This window comes from Pan troglodytes, chromosome 4 (assembly GCF_028858775.2).
Source record: "Pan troglodytes isolate AG18354 chromosome 4, NHGRI_mPanTro3-v2.0_pri, whole genome shotgun sequence".
Classification (NCBI taxonomy): domain Eukaryota; kingdom Metazoa; phylum Chordata; class Mammalia; order Primates; family Hominidae; genus Pan; species Pan troglodytes.
In genome coordinates this window covers 132,988,292-133,014,653 of record NC_072402.2, presented here as the reverse complement: position 1 = coordinate 133,014,653, position 26,362 = coordinate 132,988,292, and the positions used below count along the sequence as shown (strand labels likewise).

The 26,362-nt window shown below is 42.0% G+C and overlaps 1 protein-coding gene across 1 annotated transcript in view; it reads right to left on the bottom strand.

Annotated features, from left to right (window-relative positions):
• Nucleotides 1-21,513: 21,513 nt before the first annotated feature.
• Nucleotides 21,514-26,362, bottom strand: part of LOC101057750 (uncharacterized) — a 131,821-nt gene continuing 126,972 nt past the window's right edge. Inside the window, exon 4 of the mRNA XM_063810681.1 lies at nucleotides 21,514-21,577. The gene's annotated coding sequence lies outside the window, so the exon portion shown is untranslated. The remainder of the gene's footprint in view (nucleotides 21,578-26,362) is intronic.

Here is a 26,362-nt window from a genome sequence, read left to right as displayed (position 1 = left end):
TACAGTTCTTTTTTTTTTTGCTGTAATAAACAGTGACATGATGGATGTTCTTAAATTGATATCACTGCACTCATTTATGAACACGACTATATCCATAAGATGAATTCCTACATATAAAATTGCTAAATCAAAAGGATGGTACATTTTTCATAGAAATTGCCCAACTTTCCTCCAAAAGTCTTATACCAATTTACACTCCCTGCCCTGACTGACCATGCCTGTTTCCCCACATCCTTTCCAACAAAATGCATTACCAAATTTTTAAATTTTCATCAGCCTGCTAGTTAAATGCTATCTTGCTGTGTTAATAGGCATTTTAAAAAATGTAAGTTTCTTTTCATTTGCTTATAAGCTTTTCACTTGATTATAAATACTTCTTTTTCTGTGAACTTCCTGCTCAAGTCTTTACCCAACTTTCCATTGAGTTATCCTTTTTTTTCTGATTTTTAAAGGTTACATATAAACTCAGGAAATTAGTCAACTTTGAAGAATTACGCGCCTGATTTATTAAATGCTTTTTTTTTTTTTTTTTTTTTGAAACCGAGTCTCTCTCTGTCACCCAGGCTAGACTGCAGTGGCCCGATCTCAGCTCACTGCAAGCTGCACCTCCCGGGTTCACACCATTCTCCTGCCTCAGCCTCCCGAGTAGCTGGGACTACAGGAGCCCGCCACCACGCCCGGCTAAATTTTGTATTTTTAGTAGAGATGGGGTTTCACCGTGTTCGCCAGGATGATCTCGATCTCCTGACCTTGTGATCCGCCCACCTTGGCCTCCCAAAGTGCTAGGATTACAGGCGTGAGCCACCGTGCCCAGCCATTAAATGCTTTCTTAAATATTAAGTCCTATAAGAAACGGGAGAGTCCTCCCCGTCTCATGGAAGCACCTAAAAGCAAGAGAGCAGTAACCACAACAGCAGTGCTAACAGGTGCACATTTAATAGGTGCTACTAGTGTGCTGAGCTCTGTTCTAAATGTTCTTCATACATCATCTCATTTACTCTTTACCATAACCCCATAAGGAAGGTATCATTACCCCCATTTTATAGACAAAGAACAGGTCTAGAGAGGTAAAGTAACTTGCCTAAGGTCCCACAGCCAGTAAACAGCAGAGCAAGGACACAAAACCAGGTTTGTCCCATTCTAGAGACCCAGCTATTAACCACTCCCACACTGTCTACTGTCTGCTTCCCAATGCTTGGCAGGAAGTAGGGACTGAAGGTCAGATTGGTCACTCCAAACCTGGTGCAGCTTGATGCCACCTTGGAGATGCAAACCACCAGTCTACCATGTGGGATCTGAGGGCGGTAGCCAACTGTCCTGTCCTCTGCTGTGTTCTCAGTTTCTAGGAAGGTCTCTGACACAAAGTAAGCATGCAGCAAATGGTGGCGGAGTGACAGCGTGAATGAGGGAATTTACCTGACTTCTCACTTGACCACAAGCTCCTTGAGGGCAAAGACTCAGCCGGTCAGCTGTTTCTTCCCAAAGCGTAGCCTAGTGTCTTGCACAGAAAGGGAAAAATCAAACAATGTTTGTTGAATGCAGTGAGCCCTCCACCGTTTTTGAAAGATGGCTCTGCCAAGCTTCAGCTTTCAGTCCAGGTGGAGGAACACCACCAACTCCAGGAAATATTTTATTGGACAACACTTGACGTGTCTCCCTGGGGAAACCCCAGGTAAAAGGGCTGGAGGTCCAGGGAAACAGGTCAGGAGGATGAGGGTGGCTCTCCCAACTCACAATTCAAGTCACTGGTCCCCTTTCCCCTCCCATGCCCCCAAGATTGTGGCCATTCATGTTTCTCAGCTGAGAATAACAGCAGTCCAAAGCCAGCACACGGTTACCTCCTAGCTCACTGAGTACAGACCCAGCTTTCTACCTGCATTAACTCATCTGCTCTTCAAAACAACCATATGCAACATGCACTCTTATTGTCCTTATAGGTGAGGAAAGGCACAGAGAGGTTAAGCAAGTTGCTCAGGGTAACATAAGGCAGAACCAGGACTTTAACCCAAACACACCACTGGGCTTTTCTGCCCAGCAGCAATGCTCTCCTCTCCTGAGGGCCCAGCAGCAATGCTCTCCTCTCCTGAGGGCCCAGCAGCAATGCTCTCCTCTCCTGAGGGCCCAGCAGCAATGCTCTCCTCTCCTGAGGGCAAACCCCTCACATCCTGTTCATCCTTCCAGACTCAGCTCCAGCCCTCCCCGCTGGACAAGGGTCCCAGTTCCCACCCATGGCCCTTGGGGTCCCTCAGCTGGGCATGACTTTGCTCCTGGTTCTGTTAGCCACGGCAGGACCAGCCTAGTCTTGTTATTAAGCTCCTTGGGGTGCAAGTACGGACTCTCTATGAGGGCTTGCCTGCCCAGGCTTCCTGTCTTCTGTCCCCAGCACCATGTGCCTGGCAGTAGGGCCCTCAAGGGCAGCCTCCCTAGCCTAGAAGAGACCTGTCCCCTCAAATGGCTTAGTGGGTGTAGGTGCCACCGGGTGTGCCCTTTCCTCTCCTGTCTGGCCGAGGCAGCCCCTGACCCTGAGGGAACTGCAGTGAGGCCGCAGTGAGCTGGGCCCCCTCTCTCAGGCCCGGCTCCTTTAGGCAGGCATTCCTGCCAGTTCTGTGACCTGTGGTGAAGAGCCTGGCTCTGGAGTCAGACATGGGTTTAAATACGCTTACTATCCATATGCCATTGGACAAGTTATTCAACCTCTCTGAGCCTAGGTTTCCTCAGCTGTAACACAGGGACAGTAAGTGTATCCACCTCACACCACAAGGGCTTGGGGAGGATTAGATTAGTTGTTAAGACCCCTTACTTTTCCGGAACCTACGCTGTAGTCAGGCACTGGTCTCGTATCACCACAGGGACCTGCATTATGGAGCCCTCAGAGTGCCGAAAGCCCTGAGGAGCCCTTTCCCTGGGGAGTGGCCCTCGGCCTCCCTGCCACTCCCACGCAGGCCCAGCCCCCTTTCTTCATTGCAAGCCCGGGATCCCTGACAAGACAAGTTCTAGTCTACAGCCAAGCCCTGCTGGAGATGCCAGATGACCAATGTCCAAGGCCTGCCGTGGCTCCCTGCAGCTCCAGCCCCACCATGCTCCCATCCCCAGGTGAATTCTCAAGCCTGGCAGGACCCCTGAGAAGGGAGAGCCCAGAGAGAAAAGCTGTGAGGAGGTGGCACAGTCCTCACGCCAGATCCTCCGCACCACCTGTCTTGTCGTTCACTTGTGGGCCCTTGTCCACTGGGAGCAATAACAGCTCCTTCCTGCCATCTCCCAGCTGCACTGGGCATCCCTCGCCCACCCTTTCTCTCCCTCCTCCCTTCCCAGAGCTCGGCTGAGCTCGCTCTTAATTGGCCTGACAAAAACAGTCACCAGGGGAAGTCCTTGAAGTTGGGGATTTCAACAAAGCTAAACCACTAAATCCCACGGCCGCCAGCCTGTCTTCACAGCTTCTCCGGCTCTGCCAGAAATCACACTTACTCCCATGCAGAAACCACAGCCCTGGCGGCTTCAGTGTCCTCCCGGCCCACCCCCACCTTGGGCCACCTTATCAAGGCAGGCCAGCCCATCCTTTATCTGCCTGCCATCCCTAAGTGCTTCCATTCCCCGACAGGCCCCATAAAAGCTGGTAAAAGACAAAGCTGCCCCACTTTTGACATCACTGACTTCAAAGGCCCCGCATTAGGTGGGGTCCATCCAGATGCCTTGTCAAGTTAGGAGTGATGCTTGGTACTCCTGGGATGGCCCTGCTGGTCTGGGAATCACTCTGAGAGCCCCAGAGTTGCTCAATAAATGCACAGAAGTGGTTAACAGCATGGACTCTGGAGCCAAAGCGGCCTTGGTTCAAGTTCCAGCTCTGCAACTTGGTAACTGGGCAAGTCACTTACCCTCATAGACCTCAGTGTTTTCACCTGCCAAATGGGGCTAATGAAATTTTCCTATCTGGTCCTCCAAATGTCACTGGGAAAGGCTTTACATGGTGCAGAAGGTGTGCTCCTGTATAGGGATGGCTGCTTCTCAGGACCCCTGAGAGCCATCTTTATAGGGCCCTTGGTAGCAGAGAGAACTTTCCTTTCTGGAGTGCATCAGGAAAGAATGAATGAAGAAAGGACCTCAGCCACATGATATCCATAGCATCCACTCCCAATTCCCCACCACATGCCCAGACCCATCAGAGTTCAGGTTCCAAAGCCCCTCATCCTTTAGTGACAAAAATCTGCCCCCTAGGGAATAGGGAGTTATCATTTAGTGGGTACAGGGTTTCAGTTTAGTAAGATGAAAGTGTTCTAGAAATGGATGCTGGTGATGGTTGCAAAACAATGTGAATATTTAATGTGAATGTGCTTAATCCCACTGAACTATACACTTAAAAATTGTAAATCTTATGTTATGAATATTTTGCCACAATTGTTTATTTTTTGAGATGGAGTCTTACTCTGTCGCCCAGGCTGGAGTGCAGTGGCACAATCTTGGCTCACTGCAACCTCTGCCTCCCGGGTTCAAGCGATTCTCCTGCCTCAGCCTCCCAAGTAGCTGGAATAACAGGCGTACGCCACCATGTGTGGCTAATTTTTGTATTTCTAGTAGAGATGGGGTTTCACCATGTTGGCTAGGCTGGTCTCGAACTCCTGACCTCAAGTGATCCTCCTGCCTTGGCCTCCCAAAGTGCTGGGATTACAGGCGTGAGCCACTGTGTCCAGCCGACAATTTTTTTTTAAAGTCTGGCTCCTCTGCCTCCCCTCAGGTAGAGAAAAAAGTGGAGACTAATAGAAATAAGGTGCTTAGCTCTTCCAAGGGAAGGCTGCATAAGGGAAGGCTGACAGTGGAAATGAAGCCCAAGCCAAAAGCTGCCTACCTCCTGCCAGCCCCCAAAGCCATCTGTGGCCCCTTTAGCCCCCTGTCTATAGGCTGACCACATGAACATAGGCAAGAGGAGATCTTGGCGAGGGGGAGATCTTGGCGAGGGGGACATCTGCCATGCTCATGCCCGCCTCCCAGAGGCCATGGAGTCCAATCCTGCCTGGCCATGCCCAGAAACAGTGGCTGCTCCAGACCCCTGCTCCAGGTCCTCAATACAAAGAAATAAGTGCAGAAAGGGGAAGAGGGAATTAAGTCATCCTCAGCTTTCTCCCAGGTTTCACTGAGAAGAATCAAGGCAGTTTTTGGGCCCATTGCCCAGAGACAAAATAGGAGATGAAAATATTTATTTGTTCCTAAGGCTCCAGCAATCCCAGGCTGAAAAGCCCACCTTGGCCATAACTTACTGCAGCTCGGCTGCTTCCAAGGCAGGCCCTCCCCACAGGCAGCCTCCCCCTCACTTGGCTCTTGGGGAAGATGTTCCACTGCCCCACTGGGTGGGGGGAAAAAGTGGGATCCCTGTCCCAACAGAAACTGAATCTATTAAATAAGAATTATCCCCTATTGGCATCAGGGAGCCATAAATAGCCCAGCCGCCCCAGTTGAATCACCAGAGCTCGCACTGTGTCAGCGTTTCTGTATAAACCGGGGCTTGCTAGGGGATTAGCTCACAGCCATAAAAAATTTGCTCCAGGCTGAAACTTGGCCTAAGGAAAATCTCAGCCCGAGAGTAGACTCTGAAAAGAAAGCCAGGCGACACCACCCCCGAGCCTCCTGAGGACAAGGGTGCCGGTGACCAGGACCTCTTACACTGGGCTCTGTGGTCACCAGCACAGAAGTAGTCAGTGATTTCGTGCACCAGTTGGGGTTGTCATAATTCAAAATTTGGATTGTTTTTATTTTTCAAGCTAAAAGAAGGGACATTTTCTGCTTTGAGAACTTTGAATAGATCTGACTTTGAAAATGTGTAATCCAAACCCTCCCCTTTTCCCTCTGACAGTTAAATATCAAGCAAAAAGAGATTTGCCTCAGCAGGGAGCCAGTGCCCGTGTTGTTGCCTGGGACACTGTTGGGACAGTGGGTGCTGCCTCCCACCCCAAAGTTTTGAAAGCAAGGCCTGGGAACCCAATAGATCAGAAGGGTAGAATAACTCCATATAGGACACAGGCGTAGTCAGTGGGAAAAGGATGTTTTGTTTTGTGTTTTTCCTCCCCTATGAATGGTCAGTCCAACACCATCTATTAAATAAAGCCAGGCCCTTCCACATTCCATGTACATAAATAACTTCCTGGTAGATTCATGATCTAAATGAAAAGAAAAACTATTAAAAATATTTGAATAAATTTAAAAGAATGTATATGTAAAGCCAGAGTAGGAAGGGCTTCATAAGTCATTTTTAAAAAGTCATGAAGAAAGAGAATGTTTTAATATTTAGACAATATAATTAGTTTTACATTTTTAGGAAGCCAGATTTGTCATAGATAAAATGAAAACAACAGATGGGAGAAAACATTTGCAATACATATGGCAAAGGGTTTATATACTGTCATAATAAAGGACTCCTACAAATTAATAAGAAAAAGTAAAGAATAGCAGAAAAACAGACAAAAAACATGAAATGGCAATTTAAAGAAGATAAAATGCAAGTTGCCAACAATGATAAGATGTGAAACTCCACTGGTAGGTAGGGAAATATAAATCAAAACAAATGTGAACCACCAGATGGACAAAATTAAAATAGATTGGTAATGCCCAGTGCTAGTAAGGGTATGGGGAATAGGAGGTCTCATTCATCACTAAATGTGATGAATTGCTACAACCTTTAGGAAAGGTATGTGGCATTTTTTTTTTTTTTTTTTTTTTTTAGACAGAGTCTCACTCTGTCACCCCGGCTAGAGTATAGTGGCGTGATGTCGGCTCACTGCAACCTCCGCCTCCAGGGTTCAAGCAATTCTCCTGCCTCAGCCTCCCAAGTAGCTGGGATTACAGGTGCCTGCCACCACACCTGGCTACTTTTTTTTTTTTTTTTTTTTTTTTTTGTATTTTTAGTAGAGACTGGGTTTCACCATGTTGGCCAGGCTGGTTTTGAACTCCTGACCCCAAGTGATCCACCTGCCTGGGCCTCCCAAAGTGCTAGGATTACAGGTGTGAGCCACCGCACCCAGCCAGCATCCGGTAAAATTTAAAATACCTGCAGTCTCACTTTTAGGAATATGTCCTATAGGCCATATCTATAAGAATGCTTATTGCAGCTCTGCTTGTTAGGGCCAAAAATTAAAAATGAATGTCTACCGTTAAAATGTTGAAAAAAGTATGTCTGTGCTATCGAATATAAATATGCAGCTATTGGGAAAAAAGAATATTTACATTTACTAACATAGAAAAATGATGGATTTTTTCATTTTTAATTCCTCATATAACACATTCTCCTTTAACATCTTCTGCTTTATTAGCGAGTTTATCTCTTTTTCTTATTGTTCTTTTATATCCCTTCATATTTTTCAAAAGTTATTCGTATGTATCTGAAGGTTTGAATTTACCCATGCCCCTTACTGATAGGACAGATGTTTTTACAGCATGTTTACTAGCTAATGTAATACCATGATGTGGCATTCATTAAAAAGCAATGTAAGAATGTAATGTTTAACAGGAGCAAATTTTTATTTTTTTAAAAGAAGAAAAAGGTAAAATCTCTAAGTATGCACCTATATTTTCATTTAAGTTTTTGCATGAAGAAAGGCATAGAGGTAATCACCATTTACTGTTGACACTGTAACTTCAGGGGGATGGGATTGAAAAGGGGGACTCACAAAATAATTGATTTTTTCCTTATCCATCTTTATGCTGGGTTTGGCTTTTTATAGCAAACATATATTAGTTTCATAATATTTTAAGTAGGAAACTTTTCAGTCACACCAAAATACAAAGTTTATTGGTAGAGGGGACGTGGCTGCAGAACCTCAAGGCATGCTTACTATTAATAAATACTATGGCGTACACTCGTCAATAGCCACTAAGAAGCAGCCAGAGAAGTGGCACAGCTTCTACACACAGGAGTTCACAGACAAGTAAGGGAGACAAAATACATGCTTTGAGAGAACAATTTGTAAAATCCATAGGGTGCAGGGGCAGACAAGATATGAGCCTCAGATATGAGGGCTTCATGGTAGAGGCTTCTGAAGCCTTGAGAACGGGAGGACATGGATAAATGGGGGATTAGGGCCGTGCAAGAGATAATAACGGCATAAACAAAAGATCTCTGGATCTGAATGAGGTAAGGAGAAGCCAAGGGCCTAAGGAAGGGCCTGGCACACAGTAGGTGCTCAATAATGCTTCCCAAGCTCTGCCTGGGAAACTTCCTACTCTTCAGAAGGTGGCACTGGTAAAAAGAGTTTGCACATCAGTCTGAAAACCGCCTCTGCAAGGGACTCATTTTGGTTTCCCTTTAAGAGACTGGTTCTCTAGGGAATGATTCACAACCAGACCGCCCTCTGCCCCGAAATACTGAGCCAAAGGCAGGCTCTCTGCATGTCTGGGAGCCCCACGAGGGAAGCACAAGCCTGAAAGACTCACTTCTAGGGTCACAAGAACAGTATTCACACTGGGGCCCAGCCACGGTCAGTTCCCACAGCCACCCCCAACTCCAGGTCAACTCACCCCCATCAAAACACACAGTCAGTTGCTATCATCCCAGGTATTAAAGTTCCCGGAGAGCAGCAACCACATCTGTCTGCTCACTCTTCTACGTCCAGTGCCCAGCCAGAGTGGGTGCTCAGGGAACACACACTGAATTAATGTTTGTTGAGAGAGTTGGTCTTTGCAGCTGAAACCTCTGACTTTTCTCTCTAGTCTCTGGCAGAGGGATACTACCACCAGGGTCTGGGAAGTAAGAGGTGGAATCTGGGGGTTACAAGACTGATAAACAATGTTCTGTTTTTAGGGACCAAAAGAAAATAGTGACCCACAGCAATATTCTTAAGAGAGTATTTGAACTATAGAAGAGGGCAGGCTGTGCGTCATTTTCAATGAGGAAGGAGGAAAGGGGAGAGTTTGCAAATTATTTTCACCGGAGGCACAAGCAAGCGGTCTGTTTCACACGTGATTTCTAAAGGAGGAATGAGGAAAGAGGGCAGTTTTCCCACAAGCACATCCTTAGTGAAAAGCATGGCGGTTTATTTGTTTCAAGCCCAGGAATGTCTTGGTGGGGTTTTGATCCTAGATTGCTCAGGAACAGCAAGGCCAGCCATGAAGTGAGACTCATCCCCTTCCTGCCAGTCCCGTCTCTCAGCCTTCAGATTATTCATTCCTAACCAGGAAGCGGACAGGCCTCCTTGCTACAGTGCATGTGAATACCCAGGAGAATCATGCCCCCAGCTCCCTCCCCATCTCCAGTTCACAACTGGAGGTATTCACTTCATCCTGCTCAGCCTACGCCCCTTCACTGTCCTAAGAGGGTGCAGGAAAGACAGACGGGAGCTCCCAGGCACACAATAGAGGGCTCGTCCAACCCACCCCCTTATAAATTCTAGCTCAAAACCAGAGTGTTGAGTGTCCACTCAGCATTAAGCCCCACGCAAGGAAAATCTGCTCATGGACTCTGAGTTGGCAATCCCCAATCTGAGACTTGTGGCTTTCCTCCCAGAACCCACGAGAGTGACGGCTCCTTCTTCCCTCCGAGGCACTCACTGCTTCTCCCAAAACACCAAAGTACTGGCTCTCTCCCTTAATTTCAAAATCTTTGGTTTTAAAAATGTTTGCTTTCTGCTCAGAGGTACCAAGATCCCTTCATTTATTCAACAAATATTTAGCGAGTGCTTCCTGTGAGCTAGGCTGTGATCTTCACAGTGATGAGGTAGCAGTGAAGAAAACAGACAAAAATCCCTACCTTTCAGGGCTTAAATTTTAGCAGAGGAGGCAGAAAGAAAATCTAATTAATAAATAAGTCATTTACCTAAGTGCTCTAAGATCAAGCCAGGCCCAGGCGTGGCGGGGTGGGAAGGGATCATGTTCAACAGGGTGGTCGGGAGGTTCCTTCCCAGCTCCTGCCTGTCCAGCCTTTATCTTCCTGCCGAGATGGTGTTATTATGGTTCCCAAATGTTTGAGGTTCAAGTGAAGAGTTCATCTGTAATGGGATTATTTCTCGCCCTGTTTGCTTTCATTACAGACCCACTCTCTCCAAGCATGAGAATCTAACCTTACCGAAAGCATATTTTGGTAATCTGATATAAACTAAATTTAAACTTTGACCTCCAACAATAAAAACGCTACTTTCCTTCTCTGAAGACCTGAAATTCAGATTAAGGGCCTGCCAGCTTCACTTTCCGGGTTTCTAACTGACTTCTAATTAGATTCTAAGCTTTACTCAGAAGGGGCTGGGGACGGGCCGGGGCCCATGGCGGACGGCAGCCAACTGGCCTGGTTTCTCCTCATTCCCATTAGAAGTCAGATGCTTCTAGCTTTCCCACACCCTGAATCCTGTGTTTTTGGTATTGTCACAGAGTACCAAGCTAGTGCAGAAAACTCAAAATAAAATTGCTGTCTCAAGCTACATTGCAAATTTGCTCTGATCCCGTTTTGCACGAACTGCTTTAATCCTGCTGCGGGTAAAGGTTAAGTATGAGCTTACTCAAATCTGCCCCCAAGTCATGTTCTAATTCCTGTAGGTTATCTTAGTTAGAAATTAAGGCAAGCAACTGCGAGTCCACATGGGGGCTGTCTGCGGCCAGGGCTGCTCCCTTCGTCTGAGCCTTCAACAGCCTCGCCTGCCACCCCACTCGTGAACAATTTTCTGTTTTTCAGAGCTTGACATTCATATGTTGTTCAGGTTTGCTACACACAAAATTAATGCCATGCATTTCTTTTTTTTTTTTAAGAAAGAAATTAAATAAATGTCACAGTCTGGACCAGAATAAGCAACTGAAAATTCAAATTCAGGGATGTCCTACATTAATAACTATTCACCGAGGAAGCATTTCCTGTTTATACATTGAGCTAATGAGAATCCATCACTCCTGTCAAATACACTGAACACCAAATTCAAATGTCAAACCAAATGTAAGAGGTCACACATTTCCTTTGCTAACTAAAAGTGTAATTCATAAATATTATTGCTACCAAACTCTCCATCTACAACATTTGTTTAGAAATATGCACATGTAATATAAATTGTGATTAAGTTAAATGGGTATATTATTTCCTGTTTTAAGGGCTAACAGCAGCATGAATTATGCTTTACTGCAAAGAAGGGCTCAAGTCACAAGCGGGTCTGCTCGAGCCCAGCCCCACATTTTACACCCCCAGATTGTTTTTTGCACATTCATTCATAAATACTTTACATTACCCAGCCGCACTGATAACTTTCACTTCTGCTGCCTTATAAAATAGCTCTTACTATTGAAAAGGTCAGCTAAATGGACGTAAACTTTGTATCTAGCTACACTTAAAAATAAAAGTGGAAAAACAAAGAAGATTTACAAAGCCAGGGTCTTCATTTACCTCCATAAGCACAGTACCAGGATTCAAATTAAACTGAAACTTCGCATCTGTGGCATGATTTAGTGAGATGAGACTTGTTAGCCTGGGAAGTAACAACACAGCATTTTAACTTCCAAAATTACCAGGGAGTACAGAAACAATTGGGAAGCAACCTTTCATTATTTTTGTCAGCAAATAAATTCAACTAATATCCTTAGTTCAAAAAACCTGTATACACATTAATATTTGTATTACTTTAGGAGGACAAAATGTATTCTAGCAAGGAAAACAAGGAAAGCAGAAAAAACAGAAACAGATTCTCACCTAACAACCTGATAGGGAAATGTCCTCATGGCATTCAAATAAAAGAGTGAAAAGAGAGACCAGAATCAAAGCTGACCCTTCCTGGTCATGCTCCGGCAGTTTAAGAAAGGCGTATAGTTTCATCCCCCCCACCACCCCCAAAATTTATTACCAGTGACTAAAAATAAATAAATAAATAAAATTTAAAAAGCAAGCAAATAAACCCTACCCTCCCAGGCCTAGATTGAGAGGTTTTCTCCCTATAGGCAAGCAGGAGAGCTTTGCTCCAAATCCTAGCAGAGCCAAACCAAATGAATCCCACGTCCACATCAGCGAGGCCTCTGGCCAGGTCTCCCTGGGCCGAGCCCATGCGGAGGAGAGCGGGTGGGTCAGGTGCTCCTCGGAGGAGCTCTGACTCATCACTGTGTTCCAAACCCTTTCAAAGGGGAGCCGACCTGACGCCATCGTGCCAGACGATTTTGCAATGAAACTAAGTCTTTGATGTCACAGACTGAGAGAGAGGGATAAGCTGGGCTCTTGAATAGATAACCGGGATGACTCCCAGCTTTTGAAGTCTAGTGAAGAGCATTTCATAAACTCCAGATTTAGAAGCAGATAATTAACAGATACCACTGAGGCTCGTATCCGTGGCTACGGCTGTGACTGCTGCCCCACAGCCAAGACGGACACCCTGCCCATGTGTCACGAGGCAGGCAGGGGCCCAATCCTTACCTGCCCTGACTTCCCTGAAAGCTTAGGCTGAATGGGCAGATTTTGGTTCAAGAACAGGTGCTTCTGGAGGATAGATTTCTTTAAAGCATGTAGCCTTCATTCAATATTTCGAATTAGGCTTCTAATAGTTTTATCCTAGCACTTGTCCATCATACTATGATAGTTACATCATCGGTTATATTAAGTGTAGCAACTTCAAATTTGTTAATTGTGATTTGAAGTCCAGTGAAAGAAATGACTTTTATCTCACATTTTTTATTAAAATATAATTTATATAAAGTCCAGTGCTCAGGTCTTAAGTGTTCTGATCAAACAGTTTTGATGAATACACATAAAGCCACAGGACATTTCTCACACTTCCCAGGCAATCTCCTATCCCCAGAATCAACCACTGGTTTTATTTCTGTCATCGTAGGTTAGTTTTTCCTAGTTTGGATTTTCTTATAAATGGATCCCACAGTATGCACATTTTCATATGCAGCTTATGTCACTCATCATATATCTGAGATTAATCCATGATGGTATTAGTTGTTCATTCTATTACACTGCTTGGTATCCTGTTGCATGACTAAACCACAGTATCTTTATCCATTCCTCACTCATGGACAACTGGGCCGTTTGCCAGTTTTCGATTTTTACGAATGAAACTGCTATGAACATTCTTATACAAGGATTTTTGTGGAAATACATTTTCATTTCTCTCATGTAAATACCTACGAATAGAAATGCTGGCTATAGGTAAGTGTATTTTTAACTTTTAAAGGAAGTATTAGTTTTCCAAATTGGTTATACCATTTGACACTCTCACCAACAATGCATAAGAGTTCCAGTTCCTCCACATCCTCTCCCACTTTTAGTGTCATCAGTTTTTTTCACTTTAACCAACTTCTAGTTGATATCTAGTGGTCACTAACTATAATTTTAATTTGCATTTCCCTGGTATCTAGTAGTTGGTGTTTAAAACTTTTTCTTGTGTGTATTGGCCACTTGTATATCTTCTTTAATGATATTTCTATCCAAGTTGTTTTGCCATTTTTAATTACATTGTTTGTCTTTTTATTGTTGAGTTGCAAGAATTTCTCTATGTATTCCGAATGGAAGTCTTTTGTCAGAGGTGTGTTGGCGAATCTGTGGCTTGCCTATTCATTTGTTTTAACAGTGTCTTTGATAAGCAGAAAGATTTTATTTTATTGAAACCCAATTAATCAAGTTTTGCTTTTATGGCCTGTACTTTCCATGATTTCTTTAAGACGTCTTTGCGACCTCAAGGTTACAAAAATACTCTGTTTTTTTCTAGTAATTTTATCACTTTAGTGTTTGCATTTAGATCAATGACCCATATTGAACTGATTTTTCTATATTATTAGAGGTAAGAACAAAGTTTTTTTTCAAATCAATATCTAGTTGTTTCTGTACCATTTGTTGAAAAGATTTTCCTTCACTACTGAATTTCTTTGGCACCCTTGTCAAAAATCACTTTCCCATATATCTTGGGTCTATGCATGGACTCTATTTTGTTCCATTTATCTTTTAACCCATCCTTTCATCCATACCACACTGTGTTGATTAGTGTAGTTATATAGTCAGTCTTGTAGTCAAGTAGGGTAAATATTCCAAATTTGCTCTACTTTTTCAATATTGCTTTGGCTATCCTAGGTCCTTTGCCTTTTCATATAAATTTTAAAATTATTTTGTCCAAGATAAAAGCTTGCTGGGATTTTATTTAGGATTGGTCAGTTTGGGAGAAGTGACATCTTAATGTTGAGTCTTCTAATTCATAAACATGATATATCTCTTAATTTATTTAGGTCTTTAATTTCTCTCATCAACATTATATAGTTTCCAGTCTTTCGTATCTTTCATTAAATTTATCCTTAAGTAGCTGAATTTTTATGCTACAATCACTATTTTGACATTTTCATTGTTAATTAATTGTTCATTGCTAACATATGGAATTATAATTTAATTATATCCTGCAACACTGCAAAAACAAATTATTAGTTCTACTTTTTTTTTAATCCCTTAGGAAACTCAAAGCAATCTACAGATTCAATGCAATCTCTATCAAAATACCAATGACATTCTTTACAGAAATAGGAAAAACAATCCTAAAACATATATGGAATCACAAAACTATCCTGAGCAAAAAGAATAAAAACTAGAGGAATCACGTTGCCTGACTTCAAATTATTCCACAGAGCTACTGTAACTAAAACAGCATGGTACTGGCATAAAACCAGACAAATAAACCAATGGAACTGAATAGAGAACCCAGAAACAAATCCACACACCCACAGAGAACTCATTTTTGACAAAGGTGTCAAGAACATAAACAAGGAAGACCGTCTTTTCAATAAATGGTGCTGGAAAAATTGGATATCCATATGCAGAAAAATGAAACTAGACCCCTATCTTTTGCCATATACAAAAATAAAATCAAAATAGATTAAAGACTTAAATTTAAAACCTCAAACTATGGAACTACTACAAGAAAACATGGGGGAAGATCCTCAGGACACTGGTCAGAACAAAAATTTCTTGAGTAATACACCACAAGCACAGGCAACCAAAGTAAAAATGGACAAATGGGATCATATAAAGATAAAAATCTTCTGCACAGCAAAGGAAACAATCAACAAAGTGAGGAGACAACCCACAGAATTGGAGAAAATACTTGCAAACTACTCTCTGACAAGGAATTAATAGCCAGAATATATAGGCAGCTCAAACAACTCTATAGGAAAAATTCTAATAATCTGATTTTAAAATGGGCAAAAGATCTGAACAGACACTTCTCAAAAGAAGATATACACATGGCAAACAGTCATATGAAAAAGTGTTCAACATCATTGATCATCAGAGAAATGCAATTTGACACTACAATGAGATAGCATCTCACCCTAGTTAAAATGGCTTATATCCAAAAGACAGGCAGTAACAAATGCTGGCAAGGATGTAGAGAAAAGGAAACTCTTATACACTGTTGTTGGGAATGTAAATTAGTACAACCACTATGGAGAACAGTTTGGAGGCTCCTCAAGAAAACTAAAAATAGAACTACCATATGATCCAGCAATCCCACTGCTGAGTATATATACCCGAAAGAAAGTAAATCAGTATATCAAATAGATATTTGCATTCCCGTGTTTGTTGCAGCACTGTTCACTATAGCCAAAATTTGGAAGCAACCTATGAGTCCATCGACAGATGAGTAGATAAAGAAAATGTGGTACAGATACACGATGAAGTACTATTCAGTCATAAAAAAAAGAATGAGATTCTGTCATTTGCAACAACATGACATGGATGGAACTGGAAATCATTACACTAACTGAAATAAGCCAGGCACAGAAAGACACACATTGAATGTTTTCACTTATTTGTGGGATCTAAAAATAAAAACAATTGAATTCATGGAGATAGAAAGTACAAAGATGGTTAACAGAGGCTGAGAAGAGTAGTGGGAGGGTAGGGGGAGGTGAAGATGGTTAATGGGTACAAAAAATAGTTAGAATGAATAAGACCTAGTATTGGATAACACAACAGGGTGACTATAGTCAATAATAATTTAATTGTACATTTTAAAAAAACTAAAAGAATATAATTAGATTGTTTGTAACACAAAGGATAAATGCTCAAGGGGATGGATACCCCATTTTATATGATATGATTATTATGCATTGTATGCCTGTATCAAAACATCTCATGTACCCCATAAATATATACACCTACTATGTACCCACAAAAATTAAAATAATTTTTTTAAAGTTAAGAATTCCTTAGGAATTTCTCTGTACAAAATCATGTCACTTGTAAGACAATTCTACATCTTCCTTCCCAATCTATATATCCTTTATTTCTTTTTCTTATATTATTGCTTTGTCTAAGACTCCAAGTTAAATGCTGAATAAAAGTTGTAAGAGAGACATCCTTGCCTTGTCTCCAATCTGTGGAGGAAGGCATTCAATCACCAATAAGTATGTCAGCCATAGGTTTTTTGTAGATGTTATTTGGCAGATTGAAAAAAGACTCTTCATTCCTAGTTTGCTGAGAGTTCTTATCTAGAACGGATGTTGGGATTTGTCAATTGCTTTTTCTACATCAAAATGACCTTATAATTTTTCTCCTTTAATAAGTTAATGTGGTAAATTATATTGATTTTTTAAATGTTACACAACCTTACATTCCTGAGATAAACCCTACTTTGTCTTTTTCTTTATATTATGGGATTTTATTTGTTAATATTTTGTTAAGGATTTTTATCAAAGATTTAGTTATGATAATGAGAAACTTTGGTTTATAACTTTCTTTTCTATAATTTCCTTGTATGATTTTGGTATCAAGATAATTCTAGCCTCATAGAATGAGTTGGAAAGTACTCTCTAATACTCTATTTTCTAAAAGACTTGGTGTAGAATTGATATTATTTCTTCCTTAAATATTTGAAACAATTTGCCAGAGAAAACTAGCTGGGCCTAGATTTCTGTTTGTGGGAAGTTTTTTAAATTACAAACTCAATTTATTTAATGACTATAGGGTTTATATTTCCTATTTCTTCTTGGGTCCATTTTTTAAGTTATGTTTTTCAAGGAATTTGTCCCTTTCATCCAAATCATTGAATTAATTGTCATAAAGTTATTTATAACATGACTACATTATCCTTTTAAGGTCTGTAGGCTATTTAGTGATGTCCCTTCTTTTATTCTTCATATTGGTAATTTGTATCTTCTGACCTTTTACCTTCATTAGTTTTCCTAGGTGTTTATCAATTTTATTAATCTTTTTAGCAAACCAATTTCAGTTTTTGCTGATTTTCTTGATTATTTGTCTCCTATTTTATTGCTTTCTACTCTGATTATGGTTTAGTTAACTCATCTCTTTTAGCTTTTTAAGGTGGAAGCAAAGGTCATTGATTTTATACCTTTCTTATTTTCTAATATGAGCATTTAAAGCTGTACATTTCCCTTTAAATTTTGTGTATGCCAAAGATTTTGATTTTCATTATTGTTATCAAATTTTGATTTTCATTATCAAAATATTTTCATTATCAGTAAATTTAAGGTATTTTCTGAATTCCCTCATGATTTCTTCTGTGACTTGTGGTTTATTTAGTCATGTGTTGTTTAATTTCCAAACATTCGAATAATTTTTTAGGTATCTTATTGTTATTGATTTCCACTTTACATTTCATTGTGTTCAGAGAATATACTTAGAAATTCAATCTAAGAAGTTTATTGAGACTTGTTTTATGATCCAGTTCATGATCTCTTTTGAGAAATGCTTCACATGCATTAGAGAAATATGTGTGTTTTGCTTCTGTTAGGTGGAGTAATCTAAAAATGTCAATTAGATCAGGTTATCAGCAGTGTTGTTCAAATCTTCCATATACTCAACTAGTTTTTCAGCCTATTAATTACTGAGAGAGGGTATATTAAATTCTTCAGCTATGATTGGATATGTATAGTTTCCTTTAATTTTATGAATTTTTGCTTCATGTATTTTGGAACTTTGATATTAGGTACAAAAACTTTGGGGATGTTTATGTCTTCTTGATTAATTAAGCCCTTAATAGCATTATGTTTCTTATATCTTTTTATCAACTTGAAGTCTACTTCACCTGATATTAGTTTCACCTGTTTTCTTATGCACAGTATTTGCAGGTTATCTTTTTCAAATACTTTACTTTCAACCTGTTTGTGTCTTTATATTTAAACTGTATTTCTATAGTTGAGTCTTGCATTTTTATCCAGTCTGACAATTTCTACCTTTTAATTGGGAAGGTCAGTCCCTTTATATTTAATGCAATTATTCATCTATTTTGATTTTAAACCAAATTTTGGTTTGGTTTTTATCTTCTATGCTCTTTGTTTTTATGTTCCTATTATTTTTAGGATGAAACGTATTTTTAGTATTTCATTTTAGCTCCTCTATTGACATTTTAGTCATGCCTCTGAATTATTTTTAGTGATTTCTCTAGTGACTGTAATCTTTATCTTTAATTCATCACAGTTTGCTTTCAAAAAAATATTCTATTACTTCCATTTTCTTTCAGCCTACAGAACTCCTTTTAGCATCTCCTGGAGATGGCTTCTTTCTGGTTTTTTCTGCTTGAAAATATCTTCAATTCACTTTTATTTTTGAATGATATTTTTATTGGATATAGAATTATAGGTTGACAAGATCTTTTGTTTTTTCCGGTAGCATGCTGAAACTGACATACTTTATCCTTTGTTTTCAGCAATTTGACTGAATCTGCTTGGGATTCTCTAAGCTTCTTGATAAGGCATATATTTACTCTTTAGTTTTAGAAAATGTTTTATTCTTTTATCTTTGAATATTTCTTCTTTCATGTTCTCTCTCACCTTCTTCTTTTAGGACTCTAATTATATATAAGACATTTGATATTATACCATAGAACTCAGATACTATTTTTTATTCTTTTTTCTTTGTTTCAGATTGGATCATTTCTATTGATGTGTCTTTAAGTTTTTTTCTCTTGTGTCCAATCTTCTAATAATTTCATTGACAGCATTTTTCATGTCTGACATCATGTTTTCTATTTTTTAGCATTTCTATTTAGATCTTTTTTTATACTGTTTTCATACCTCTGCTGAAAATCCCCATGTTGCCTTTTTCCCACTGGATCCTTTAGCATATTTATCTTAGCTACTTTACAGTCCCTGTCTGATAATTGCAACATTTGGGCCAACTTTGATCGTTCTATTGACTACGTTGTGTCTTGACAAGTGATCATATCATTGTTCATTTGTTTGGGGGTCTGTATGTGTTTGGTAAGTTTATATTGAATGCAACACATTGTATGTAAAAAATAGTAGCAATGAGGCAAATACACCAAAAAATGGAGAATTGTCTTCCTCTATCAGTCTGTTGATGCAGGAAGCTGAATTAGTATCTAATCTGTATTTGAGCTGGGTTTGGACTGTGCTATTGTTTTAGTTACATTCAATGCACTACAATCTTCAGATTCTCTTACTGGTGGACTATTGCTGGCCCCCACTTAGCATGAAGCCTAGTGTAATAAAGAGTTTCTCTCAATTCTCCTGTACCACCTTAGACTTCAGCAGGCTCTGCACTGTAGAAGAGGTCTCTCAACGTTCCTGCCCCTCTCCTACTGTTATACTACCATCTGGTGCCTAATGCAAGGCCCAGCATTCAGAAGGATTTATTTAGGCAGCCCTACATACCTGGGCCTTAGAGAGGATCACTCTTAACTCTCCTCTCTCTCCCCTACGTGACATTATCTCGCACTCAGTGCAGAACCTTGAGCTTGGGCAGGTTTCTGGCCCTCACCCAGTAGCAGATAACAGCTGCCTTATACTCAGTGCAAGATCCTGAGTAAGACCTGGTTTTCTGCCCCTTTCTCAGCAGCAGATAACCACTGACTCTTGCCCATGCATGGTCCATGAGGGTTTCTCTTGGTTTCCCTGCCCTAGCCTTAGTGTTGGGCAGGCCTTGTGTACCTCTACCTCAGGCATGCACCTCCCAGAACTTCCAGTGGCAGATAACCTCTGCCTCTTACTCACAAAAGGTCATGAGCATGGGAGGGTTTTTATTAGTTCTCTTACTACAGACTTAGGCAGGTCCTGCACCACAGAGAGTTGTCTATCCTTTTACTCTGCCCCCAATTTTTTTGTGTAAGCTCTCAGTGGAAGCCAAAGGACAAGAGTGAGACACCCCTTGTCTCTGCAGCTTACAATAATTCTAAACCATTAGGCTAGCCCATACTTGGCTCTTAAAACATGATTACACTTTCAGTTGTTTTCTTCTTACTATCTCTGTTGGTTACCTCCTCCTCCTGCTGCTCTGCCCAGGGTAATATCCTCGGAGGGGCTGCCACTCTTTTGATTTTAGTTCATTAGATTACCTTGTGTCCTCAGGGCAGACCTAAAATATGTGATTTTATAAACTGTCTGGTTTGTTTTACTGTTAGGGTGGAAGCAACATTCTCTTGCATTTTTATATTCTATGTGGAAACTCCCACTAAATATGAATATTAATAATAATCTCTCTCTTTTGGTATAAATTTATATGCCTTAAAACACACTTTTACTTTTTGTGCATTTATTCTTCTCTAATGAAATTGAAATGAAATCTCATCCTTCCCTGTTTGTCCCATAGCTCCTTGCATGTGGAGCTTAGTCACAGTAAGTAAGGTAAAAAGCTTGTGAACAATCAATCAAGGATTAGAATAACATTAGAATAATTATAATTACAAAGCAACAACAAAATTTGGTAGGGCACACAGCAGATAAAGCAGGTGTTTTATTTATGCATTATTTCATTTCATAAAATTCAATGAGCTAGATGCTATTTTCTAGATGAGGAAATTTATGTTCAGAGAAATTAAGTGACTTGCCCAAGACCACACAGCTAATAACTGGAGACACTGGGACTTGAACCCAAGCAGTCTACATTAAGGTTCACACTCTTAATCTCCATGTCATGAAGACATGAGTGAGGTGTTAAATGTTTACTTAAGCCAGATTTTCTTTCACTGATGATTTGACATCTGAGTTCTACTAATTCATATAGCTCTCCATGCATTCAGGGCCAAAGCAACACTCATATATTTTTTTTTCCTCACACATCTTGCACAAGGAATTGCTGCTTCCAGACTTAATCTCACCAGAATACCTTTACATCATTCTGCTGTCTTCAGGAGGTCCCTCTCCCCAGGTTACCTGCTCAAAATAACAGGCGGAGGGCCAAGATTGGATGGAGGTTGCAGAGTATGGCAGCAAAGCAATGCCCTAAAGCATACAAATGACTCCTCGGGCAAATGCAGACAGATGTGACTGTCCAGAGCCAACCTCTGAGGGGCTGGAGCCTCGACAGGTGGCCTGACTCCAGGAGAAAGTGGGGAGCCTTGGTGCACTGTGGGTCATCAGCTAATGCATCTAAAGGGCGAAGTCATGATTTTAAGGGGGCAGAAGGGAAAATTCATCTAACTCCACTTACAATTCAGCAGCATAATTTCCCAGACACATTGTCTAGAAATAGTGTGAGCTCTTTTTGAAGCAGCCTCTTGACTGTTCAAAGAAAGACTTCCCCGAGTCATTTTTAAAACTAGAGACATTGTCATTAGGGGAGAAGAGATCAAAAGCACCTTAATCTCCTCTATCAGCAGGCCAGCTACTTACCAAGTCTGAGAATGTTCCCCATGTGCTGCTTCCTGAGTCTGCCCGATAGTCCTGGGATTGGTACCTTGGATCGTAAAGAACAGAAATATGGTTTTACTTATGCAGGTCTCTATCTCTGGGAGATGCGTGGAATGATAACACAATGGCCCAATCGACTCTCACCCCAACGGCTGCTCAAGGGTATTTCCAAATTCATAATTGGGATAGCTGCGGTTGCTTTCTTTAAAGAGGGATCAAAACATTGAAATCCATCCAAGACCACTGCTATGTAACCTGAGAGCGGGCAGCATTCATTAATGGGACATGCACAAGGCACTTGCCCTCATGTTCTTAAATAAGATTCCTTCAACAATCCTCAGGGAAAAGAGGGCCCTATGTCTCCAAGCGCTCAAGAAGTCTCCTCTTGTATGAGAGGCTTACAATGCAGGCATACCTATCCAAGGCTGTCTCTTATACCACCAGGCTGCTGCAAATTAAGGGTGCATTAATAGAAGTATGCTTCTAAGAACACAGGAGGTAAGGCCTTTCTTGCTTCTATGGGTAAGTCATACAAGGGTATATGGCATTCGATGTCCTTGCACTTTAAAGTGAACTTTGCCCAATTAGAAGGATCAGCACATGTGAGATTAGAGTGCAGCATAAAGAAGGTGCGAGTGTGAGTTAGAGTGTTAATCAACAGCAACTGAAATAAAAACACAACTAGGCTAAATTTGTCCAGACCTTACAACCATTCCATATGTCTTGGTCCCAGACCTCCTGTCACTCTAAGCACCCAGTGCTGCTGTTGACTAATACCCTAACTCACACTCACACTTTCTTTACTCTGCACTGTCATCTCACATGTGTTCATCCTTCTTCAACTAAACTGTGAGCTCCTTGAGGGCAAGGATGGTGGGTGATTAGTACACAGTGCCTGGCTTGCTCGAGACGTATTTGTTGAATGAACAAATGAACAGACAGACAGACAAACAAAAGGACTGCCTTGGGAGAAAGAGACCTCAGATACTCATATCCATGGGATGAAGGGATGACCCTGGCCTGATCATGGAAGGGGTAATGAAATTCCGGCCTGCCTCCCAGAGAGATGCCAGAAGCAGAAGGATTAGGCTCTTCCAGAGTCTATAAGCAAGCTGCATGCCCACTATAGAAGCACAGTCATATATGCCAAATGTGATGAAGCCAAAGATAGGCGTCAAGTGGGGTCAGGAAGCTGTGGAACCTCAGGCAAACCCAGGCCAGGCTGTGCCTCTGCTTCCTTTTGCTGTAAATGACTAAAATCACAGATAGCTCACCAGGGTTGCTGGATGTATTAGTCCGCTCTTACACTGTTATAAAGACATTCCCCAAGACTGGGTAATTTATTTAAAAAAAAAAAAAAAAGAGGTTTAATTAACTCACAGTTCTGCATGGCTGGGGAAGCCTCTGGAAACTTAGAATCATGGTGGAAGGGGAAGCAGGCATGTCTTACATGGCGGCAGGGGAGAGAAAGCATGTGAGAGTGCAGGGAAAACAACCATTTATAAAATCATCAGATCTCATGAGAATTCACTCACTATCATGAGAATGGTATGGGGGAAACTGCCCCCATAATCCAATCACTTCTCCCCTGGACATGTGGGGATTACAGGTCCCTCCCTTAACACATGGGGATTACAATTCGAGATGAGATTTGGGTGGGGACACAGAATCAAACCATATCACTGGAAGAAGCAAATAAAATGCTATCAGTAAAGGGCACATTAGAAACTATAAAGGGCCCTAAATGGGCAAGGAGAGAAGACAGAGACAACAGAGGTAAGTGGTATTCTAGAAGGAGAGAACAGTCTGGCCTAGGACATGAGTGGAAGGTTGCAGGGAAGAGTTCTGGGACTGGCTGGGCCCAAGAGCACCCAAGCCCTTCACTTGAGGGATGGCCACCAGGATGTCCTGGATGACATGAACCCAACCAGGAGGCTGGTGCCAAAGGGAGGCTGACAGCAAAGCAGGAAAGAAGGGAGCATCTCTGCACAGGGCCTCGCAGCACCTGTGTCATAATCTGCACACCCAGGACAGTAGGATGAAGCTACTGTCGCTGTACTGTTACCAACACAACACTGATAACATACCCAGTCCCTCATAATTGTAGTCACCTCTTGCTTTGGCCGCCAGGAGACTCACAGTCTAATTTGCAGCCTACCCTCAACAAAAGCACTGGATCCATAATGGCCTTTCTTCCTCCCTCCCCCACCCTACCCCTGCACCTTTCCTATTAGACTGTAAGCTCCAGGAGGGCAGGAACCATGGCTGTTTTTCTGTTCACTGCTGTATCTACAGAGCCAAGCACATGGTAAATCCTCAATATCCTTGCTGAGTGACCAACCACACTCCTATTTTCTTACCCTTCCTTTCCATTGCCCCAGGTTCTTCTTATTTAAGGTTTGTCCTGCTGCAACATCAGTGTTTCTGAAAGCGACCACAGATCCTCTTTTGTACAAGGTGGGATATAAATAAATACATAAGGAAAAGAAGACATAACACATAAAGAATCCACGGATGCACAATTCCCCCAAGTAGCTTATATAACAGCATGGCTCTGCTGACCTGCCCCCACCCTTTCCAGAGGCAAGCGAGACAGGTGCAGTTGCAGAAGACGCTGTTTCTAAAGTTCAGTTTTGTCCTTAGGAGGCCTTCCTACCGGGCTGCTCCCAGAGATTGTGTTACCGCCAGGCCCAGCTGAAAGGTTGCCTAGCAACACTCAGCAGCCTCCGCGCCTCTAAATCCCTAATTTGTGTCTTACATGTACACAGCGCAGTGCTAGCATGACCCCAAGCAGTAGACACCGCTACAAATCCCCATCTAAAATAGGCCTGATCTGCCTGCATTAGCAGAGTCTGAGGCCCAGAACCTCCTCCTCTTCCTGGCCTGTGACTTCTAGCCTGGACATATGGGTGCCCATGGAGCATAAGCACAGAGCCAGGCGCTTTGAATCTTGATGCTACTGTGTCTGGTTTGCCAGGAAGAAGCAAGGAAAAGGAGATGAGCTTGAGCTTAAAGCCCATATAGTTTAAGCCCATGAAGATCCCATCACCCTATGAAGAGCCGCCTCATTGGAGATTTTCTGCTCTCAGGCAAACACTTTATTTTTCATCCAGAAGGGTCAAAAACATGCCAACGTGTAAATAAATGAAGTGTTGTTTAAGATCATGTCTAAACAGTGTGCAAAAATAAATATCCTCACTCTAAAGCAAGACAGTATACAATATCCATCTGTGGAAGCAGGAATACGAGGAGTAATTTGGGGGAAAATTGCTTTATGAGACCCAAATTTCACCTGTGGCTTCTCAGAAACCATGATAAAGAGCAAAGAACCCCAAACTCATAGACTTCCAAACAAGGCCCAGGGATGTGGACATGGGTTCTCATCCCTTCTTTCTGGCTCTAAGAAACCTTACAGCAACCTCCTTGCTGCCAGTGACTGTAGATTTTACTGCAGCCTCTCCAACTGCTTCTCCCGCTTAACTACCAGGCAATTGTGAGCCACAGCACTGTCCACAGGAAAACACTCCTCTTTTCCATTTCACTGCAAGAGGAAGCCATGCTTTCTTGTACTGGGCCTAAAACCAGTCAACTCCATCTGGCCTCTGTCTCTAAGCCAAAAGTTAAAACTTTAAGCATTACGTACATAAAAAAACAAAAGAACAATTTCAGTTCTTGTGTTAAATTACATTTTTGATAGTGAAATGAAAAACAGACGAGGAGAAGGGGTGAAATCAAGACACTGTGGAGCTGTGATGCTCAGTACAGAAGCCACTAGTCCCGTAGGCCTATCTAAGTTAAAATTAAAATTAAAATTAAATAGAAGTAAAAAATCTAGTCCTTCAGTTGCACGAGCCAGAGTGGGTATTACAAAAGCTCAACAGACACACAGGACTAGGAGCCACTGTGTTGCACAGCTCAGATCTGAAGAATATTTCCATCACCATGGAAGGTTCTGATGGATAGCACTGCCCTGGATGAGCCCCCGAGTGGACCATGGGCACAGAGGTCCATCCCCAACATGGCGGTGCCTATCAAGAAGCCCTGATCATCACTTCAGAGCTGGGTCATGAGTCTTCAGTCTCAGAAAAACCTCTACAGCCAAGGCCCAAACACTTCTGGTAATTTGCCCAGGATCCCCAGTGCAATGTCTCACCCAGACTTATCCACTTATCTCAACAAAAGTTCCCTTGTGACTCATCTCCCAAGGCCACACTGTCACACTGCTCCAGGGGTGTAGCGAAAATGGTGCCCCACTGCCCCCCCACCACCAAGGATACGTCCACCCAGGACCCATGAGCATGAACTTATTTGGAAAAATAAGTCTTTGCAGATATAATTAAGTTAAAGATCTCAGGATGAAGACCAGGCTGACTCAACCAGGTTGTTCCTAAACCTGATGACAAGTGCCTTTATAAGAAGAAGAGATGTCACAGAGGAGGAGGCCACATGAAGACAGAGGCAGAAACTAGAGTTACATAGTCTCAAGCCACAGCATGCCAAGGACTGCCAGCAGCCTCCAGAAGCCATGAGCGAGAAGCAGGACAGATCACCCCTCACATCCTCCCGAAGGAGTCAACCCTGCCAACACCTGGGTTTTGAACTTCTGGCCTCCAGAAATCTGAGAGAATAAATTGCTGTTGTTTTAAGCCACTTGGTGTGTGGCAATTTGTTGCAGCAGGCCTAGGAAACTAATATAAGGGGTTAACGGCAAATTATGACTGAATGGGTTTGCTCTCCCAGGAGAGATGCATTCAGCATGGACGCCTGGCCTGTGACTTCCAGCCTGGACCCATGGGTCCCCACTGAGCATGAGCGCTGAGGCAGGCAAGCA